This window comes from Eriocheir sinensis, chromosome 12 (genome assembly GCF_024679095.1).
Source record: "Eriocheir sinensis breed Jianghai 21 chromosome 12, ASM2467909v1, whole genome shotgun sequence".
Taxonomy (NCBI): Eukaryota; Metazoa; Arthropoda; class Malacostraca; order Decapoda; family Varunidae; genus Eriocheir; species Eriocheir sinensis.
This window is the reverse complement of record NC_066520.1, coordinates 669912-677919: the sequence shown is the minus strand read 5'-3', so window position 1 is coordinate 677919 and position 8008 is coordinate 669912.

Here is an 8008-nt window from a genome sequence, read left to right as displayed (position 1 = left end):
GCAAAATCCCGCGATATAGCGAAAAATCCGCGATACGAAACTAAATATTTACAATTTAAAAATCCGCGACACAGTGAGACCGCGATAAGTGAACAGCGATATGGCGAGGGATTGCTGTATATCGCCAGATGACGTCTTAAGGTTGCAAACTTGCCACCCTTTCCTTAATCCCCTCGGTGCCACGCATTTTTCGCAAAAACCTTCCCCTGGTGCCAAGCAAATTTGGATTTTTTGTTTTTTGCGGAAAAGTATTCAGAATTATTAGACAACACATACTTGATACATTTTACTACTCACTTCTTAAAATTCCCATGATTTGTAGGCGCCGGAAGTTTCCGATATTTGGAGTGTTGCATCCCGTAGACTAACTCCTCCCAGGGAGCCTCTCATGGCAAAGTGTGAGGCTCTCAGTGGCGTACCCAGAAAATTGAAAAGGGGGGGGGCAATATATTTATATATATATATATATATATATATATATATATATATATATATATATATATATATATATATATATATATATATATTTTTTTTTTCTTTTTTTTTTCTGCGTCCAGTATTATTGCAAGCGCAGGGATCCCAGACAGCTGAGGATTCGGGTTAGATCGCTAGGGTAAATTTATTATTTTTTATTCATACCTGCATTGATGCATACATATACATACATTGTACATTTTAGAAGTACAACATAAATCTGGGAGATTTAAATAATCTTAAAAGTACTAATTTTATGTTACTTGAGCGAACATTACTTTTAAAATCTTGTTCATTTCTGTAATTTGGACTGCAAAAATTTACCCTCGAAACAACACTATTTACTTTAGAACTACATGTTCGCATAAAAAAGTAATATACTGGCAAGGAAAAAAAAAACATATGTTATATTCATATAACATGTATAATCTTCGTTTATACAGGCTGGTGCTGTAATACATATTTTTACAAGATACATGGAATCTGGGTCAGGTATTTTATGAATATAAAATAAAAATTAACTAGATGAATTAGATCAGTTACTGTTAACAACAATACATTGAATCTGGTTTACCTCAAATTTATGCGTCTGTTCTTACGTGCAAATCCATCAAGGACTTCATGATCAAGATTTGTGTCACAATAGACAAAGTAAGGCCAGTCCATTTAAACGACTTTCATTCATTGCGTTCCTAAGGTATGTTTTATACAATTTAAGGGCACTAAAGGATCGCTCATTGGTGGAAGTACTAACAGCTAGGTAGGGTTGAAAAAATTGCAATAAGGTGGAAAATTTTGGATATGTGCCCAATTTTTTGGCACATGCCAATGTCACGACGCTTCCAATAACTCTGCCCCCGTAGATATTCATCTTCAACGAGATCTGCATCTCCATCAAGAAATTTTCCATAAAATTCAACTGCCTCCTTCAGTTCACTAAAATCAGTATCAACTGAAAGAGAGGGAACAAGATTTCCCAACAAAAAACTCCTAATGTGTTTAGATGCAAACCTTTCCCCGAGTTGTGCTATAGCAGTGTCCGAAAATGGGAGAAAAATAGCTCTTCGATAGTACTCCTATGGAGTTGCTGTTGGAGGGTTAGCCTTAATTATGTTTCTGATGACCACTGATTGTTCAAGGCTTCTGGATGATATCTCCGTACCTTTCCTCAGCTTGGGCAAAAAGTTGGTTGAACTTATTTCTATCACGATAGGACTGAAATGCATCTATGCAGCTCTGTTTAGCTACACTTCCAAGAGCACTCATCAGTTCTTGTTTTGACCCCTGCAGCTTCTCTGGCAAGGGTTTAGTGACACTTAGAACTGAGGTGAGCACTTCCAAACTCATGAGAAAACCTGGGTCACTTATTGCTTTAGATTAGGCTTGGCTGCTGATTCTTCACCTAACGTGTTTTGCAGTAATTATTCTTAATCATTATTTCATTATTTACCTACCTGATTAACTGAATTATCCGGGGCATCAGGCGAGTCAGTGGTGACTTTCCTACACCAGATAAAGTACGCGCGTGAAGCGTTTTCGGGCGTTTTGTGACCAAGGAGGAAATGTGTAAAGAATGGAAAGGCACAAATCCCAAGCCTGCGTGAATTCAAGAAATGACACACGCTATAGAAAAACGTACTACATAAACAGAAAATGAAGTCTATCGATCATAATTTTCAGAAATTTGGAATTTGTGGTCAGAAAATATACGGATAACATGAATAGACTACGGCCACGTGAGCCTACGTCGTCAATTAATGTTTCTCAAAATAGATCACCTGTTCTTATTCAACTCAGCAGCTCCATTGTTCAAGTGCTGAACATACAAGTCACTCAGCCACTCTACACTGTCCACTGTCAAGAACAAAACGGTCATTAAAGGTGGTAATATAGCGGCAGAGGTCGACCTTACAGGTCCCATACGCGTCTCGCGTCGCCTGCCACTCTCCCCGTCATAATACAGAATCATATTACATACTCACCACTGTCACCAGACAAGTTCACTTGGTGCCTCTACAGTGTAATTATATAGTCCTCCAATCACTTTGACTGCACCTTACACCTAAAATCAAGTAAATATGAGAGGCAAGAAGAAGAGAAGGCACACTTACGACTTTCGTGCTCTCTCTCTCTGCCTGTGCTATCCCAATCTCGTATTCCTCTTCTTCCTGTCTCCCCGCTCCCGCTGCAAACATCCCTCCACAGCTTTCAGTTGACAGCTTGACATCACACTCTACACAAGTTTATGAACCCATCATTTAACACCTTCCTTTTTTTTCACTCATAACACACCTTATATCCTACCATTAACTCAAAACAAAACCAAAGGGGAAATAACTCGGTCACTCAGTGCCACTGAGCTCTCAACTCCACACACACACACACACACACACACACACACACACATTCGTAATCGTAATACTAATATATACCTATTCCTATTATTTTCCTGTAACATTTATTTATTCTTTATTATTTTTCTTTGCAAAAGGGGGGGGCCATGGCCCCATGGCCATCAGCTTCAGGCCTACAGGCACACAGCTCAAATGCCGTAGACCATGAAGATTCAGACTCTGATTAAGATGTCAGATGTGTCCCCACTAGAACCTGAGGATAATAAGCAAGAATGGACACGTGAGAGAGTTATTGTGACATTTCATTTATATACCATGCAAATAAGCACTTACCTCATTTTAAAATGTATAACTTGTATTCAGTGGTAGTTGAGGTGTCGGAGGTATCAGCAGTGGCGTAGTAAGGGGGGGCGGTCCTTCCCGGGTGACAGCTTGAGGGGGTGCCATGATACAGGCTCAAGTCTAATGGCTAAATTCAGTGACGTAGCTAAGGGAAGGGGTGTTGGGGTCATATAAAATGACGCCCTCCCCAGGCCCCCAACAAAAGGGCCCGCCGCCCCCCAAAATGGTCTATTTGGGAGCCCCCATTTGTTGCCATACTCATTTGTAGAAGTGTGTGGGGGGAACCCCACAAGGAGACAAGACCCCGCCCCCCATATCTCCAGCCATGCCGGCATATATAATGCCGCTGTGGATAATGATGGAGTTTTGATTACCCAGCTCCAGCCACGCGTGATACCGTGAGTGACGGTGCCTTGTGTTTCATATGACTGTAGCAGATGAATTGCTTTGCTTGTAGCAGAGATGTTATTTGCATACTATAAAGAACATATTTTTGCATAATGTTGAAGCTAAAGAACTGTACTCTATCATGTGATGTTAAAAACTTGAATGTAAATGTTTGTTGTAGCATGAATCTCGCTGAACGGTGTCGTAGGTAGGTGAGAGGGGAGACGCCTAAGTGTTTGTTGTAGCATGAATCTCGCTGAACGGTGTCGTAGGTAGGTGAGAGGGGAGACGCCTAAGTGTTTGTTGTAGCATGAATCTCGCTGAACGGTATCGTAGGTAGGTGAGAGGGGAGACGCCTAAGTGTTTGTTGTAGCATGAATCTCGCTGAACGGTATCGTAGGTAGGTGAGAGGGGAGACGCCTAAATGTTTGTTGTAGCATGAATCTCGCTGAACGGTATCGTAGGTAGGTAAGAGGGGAGACGCCTAAGTGTTTGTTGTAGCATGAATCTCGCTGAACGGTATCGTAGGTAGGTAAGAGGGGAGACGCTTAAGTGCGTTACGGAAACAAAACAAGCTCGTCATGGAAACATCTTCATCGCATGCTTTTGTATTATTATCATAATAATAATAGCTATTATTATTATTATTATTATTATTATTATTATTATTATTATTATTATTATTATTATTATTATTATTATTATTATCTTAATTATTATTATCATATCATGTAGAACACCGAAATCATCGTTAAGTGACTGAAGTATCATGCAGATATATAAGAATAATAACAGTAATGATAATAATAAGAAGAACTGAAGAAGAATTATAATAATAAGAATGATGATAATGTTATGCCGGACGTGTTACTTGGGTTCCGTGTCGCCGTCAGGAGACTCCGTGGGAGGGAGATATGTAAACACCTTGCACAGCTTCTCTAGTTTAATATTCTTCCTTAGTAGTACAATTCACTCTGACTCGATCTTCACTGACCACTAGCTTACTATGACTGGGACTGTCCCCTCTCGCCCTCTTCTCCTATATATATATATATATATATATATATATATATATATATATATATATATATATATATATATATATATATATATATATATATATATATATATATATATATATATATCCAGAACAGTACAGTCTAGAACGTTACAGTATATTTTAGATCATACAAGAACATGTAGCAAAAATGTGTGCGAGTTGGCAACACTTCCCGCCTGGCGCCTGGCCGCTAGCCCCGCGGGGCGCGGACGGCTCGCCTTGCTCCCCGCCCCCCTGCTCGCTCCTCCCGGAGCCTTCTAGAGGCCCATGGACGCCGGGGGAAGCTTCCAGCACAACACTATCCTCCCCTCTTAATTGTGATCGTCCCGATCACACACTTAACTATATACAAACATAAGAAAATTAATCAAAAACATAATAATCGTCGTATCGCTGTGGACGCCTGCATTGTCTCTGTCTTCTGCTCGGTACCTCCTGCGCGTCTGTCTCCTGGTGCGCCTCGTCGTCGTTCGCCTCTTGGGGTGTCCCTGGAGCATCTGCCGAAGCCGGGAGGTTATCTCCCTCGGCTGAAAGGTCCAGAAGACTTATGTCGTCGTCGACCTCCTCTCGGTCCTGGACGTCCCTTGCATGCGTTTTTGTCGGCTGCTGGGTGTCTGTAGTTGTTCCAGGTGTAGTTTCCCGGACCGTGGTACCTCCATAGCCGGTTGACGTGGACAACTTTCGGCTTGGTCCTTTCCGTTCTCCGGATTCGGTAAGTCACGTCGGAGAGGCGTTCTAGCACAGTATAAGGGCCTTCCCAGGGGCTCTGTAACTTCGGAGACTGTCCTTTCTTCCTCTGCGGGTTGTAAAGCCAGACTTGGTCTCCTTCCTTGAAGTCAACGTGGCTTGCCCTCATATTGTAACCGCGCTTCATGGCCTCCCCGGAGAACTTCAAGGCACCACGGACTTGGTGCACCTCTTCCAGCCGTTCCTCTAGTTGGCTGGCAAAACTGGAGGCATCCCTTGGAAGGCTTTCCCCAGGAGACCTTCCTGTCAGTAGATCCACCGGCAATCGCAGCTCACGTCCAAACATCAGCTTTGCCGGTGAATACCCCATAGTCTCGTGGGCGGCAGACCTGTAGGCCATGAGGAGCGCAGGCAGCTTCTGATCCCATGAAGACTGATCATTGTTGCACTGCTTGGCCAACTCCTGGCCCAACGTCCAATTAAACCTCGCCACCATTCCATCTGACTGTGGGTGCAGAGGGGTGGTCCGGGTCTTCTTGATACCCAGGAGCTTGCAGCACTCAGCAAGGACTGTTGACTCAAAATTCCTTCCCTGGTCGGAATGGAGCTCGTTAGGCACACCGAAGCGACAGAAGAACTCCTCCACCAATACCTTAGCGATGGTAGTGGCTTCCTGGTCAGGGATGGCGTAGGCTTCCGGCCACTTGGTGAAGTAATCCATCGTGACGCAAATGTACCTATTTCCGTTCGTCGTCAGAGGCAAGGGTCCTGCTATATCCACTGCCACCCGTTCCATGGGGGCTCTAACCTGGTATAGTTGCAATGGGGCACGGTGACGCTACTTGGGGCCCTTCTTTGCCCAGCACACCTCACACGCGTGACACCATTCTTCCACGTCCTTCCTCATGCCAACCCAGTAGAACCTTTGGCGCAGGCGACTCAGTGTCTTCTTTACCCCAAGGTGTCCGCTGGTGATTCTGTCGTGCGTTTCTTTCAGGACGCCTTCCCGGGACTTAATAGGTAGCACCGTGGACCAGTCCTTCTTAGTTTCCCGAGTGGTGGTCCCTCGTTGGGGGCACATTTTTCCGACACTCATTCTTCCAGTGCCCCTTTTCTCCACAGGTCCAGCACTTGGGTCCTTCCCTGGGCTTCTTCTTAGCGCTACCTTCATATTCCTTCTTCCTCTTATAGCATTCGTTCTCCTTGTGCCCAACCTTCTCGCAGTACCAGCACGTTCCTTGGAACCTGTCTGTGTCGCTGACAGCGCCCTTTCGTGCCCTAAAGCCAGAAGTCGAGTCGTCCCTGAAGCTTGACAAGCTAGACCCAACAAAGGACTCAAACTCCATGGCACGTGCCAGAGCTTCCTGCATTGATGTTGGCTCAGCTTGGTTCATTTGTATCTTCAGCTGAGGGCTGTCCAGGGCATCGATGAATTGATCACGCAGCAAAACCGTCAGCAGGTCAGGGGTGGCACCTGGGTATGCCTTGTGCGCCATGCTCTCAAGGTCCTGAGCGAGTTCCTGAAGAGACTCGCCGCGCATCCTGTTGCGGGTTCTGAACCTAACCCTGAAGAGCTCGTTCTGGTGCTTGGTCCCATATCGTTGCTCCAGCGCCTGTGGCAGCCAGCTGTAGCTGCCCTTTGTCGCATTGTCGAGCTGAGCAAGGACTTCTAGCGCCGCCCCTTTCAGGCTAGTGGCCAGCTGTACCGCGCACTCTTGGTCATCCCATCCGTTCCGAGCTGCCAACAGCTCAAACTGAGCGCGGTAAGCCTCCCAGGAGACCTTGCCATCAAACTCCTGAGGCTTCTTTCTAACAGGCGAACCCAGCAGACTCATGGGGCTGGCGGAACTTCTTGCGGGGATAAACTCAGGCGAAACAGGGCTCAAACTACCCCGGACTTGCGTAGGTGAAGCATCTTGGGTACAACTAGCCCTTGCAGGCACTGGCTGTCCGTTTCCAGCCAAGCAGTCTTCAAGGGCATTCACTCTGTCACTTACTTCTAATATTTCTTTGTGTGTCGTCTCCCGTACCACCTCCATCTCTTGTTGAAGATTTGTGTGTTCTTTCTCCACTTCTATCAGGCGTTGTCCCAAGTTCGTGGTCACATCAGTCATTTCTCTTCGCACTGACTCACTTCCATCTTGTACTGCTTTTAGCTGTAGCTGTAATCCTGTGAAGCGATCTTCTAGCTGTTCTTTGAATTCTTGGAGTGTTCCTTCTTGTTGTTGTTGTGCTCTTTCTTGTTGTTGCTGTGCTCTTTCTTGTTGTTCTTTAAGTTCTTGATGTGCTCTTTCTTGTTGTTCTTTGAGTTCTTGGAGTGTTCTTTCTTGTTGTTGCTGTGCTCTTTCTTGTTGTTCTTTGAGTTCTCGGTGTGCTCTTTCTTGTTTCTCCCCCTGTTGTCTCAAAGCTTCCAAGAGTTCAGTCAACATGTCGTCCCTCTGAGCAGCTTGGGAACGAGTCTCCATGGCGAAAAAACAAATGTCTACACTCCTGACGCCAATGTTATGCCGGACGTGTTACTTGGGTTCCGTGTCGCCGTCAGGAGACTCCGTGGGAGGGAGATATGTAAACACCTTGCACAGCTTCTGTAGTTTAATATTCTTCCTTAGTAGTACAATTCACTCTGACTCCATTTTCACTGACCACTAGCTTACTATGACTGGGACTGTCCCCTCTCACCCTCATCTCCTATATGTATCCAGAA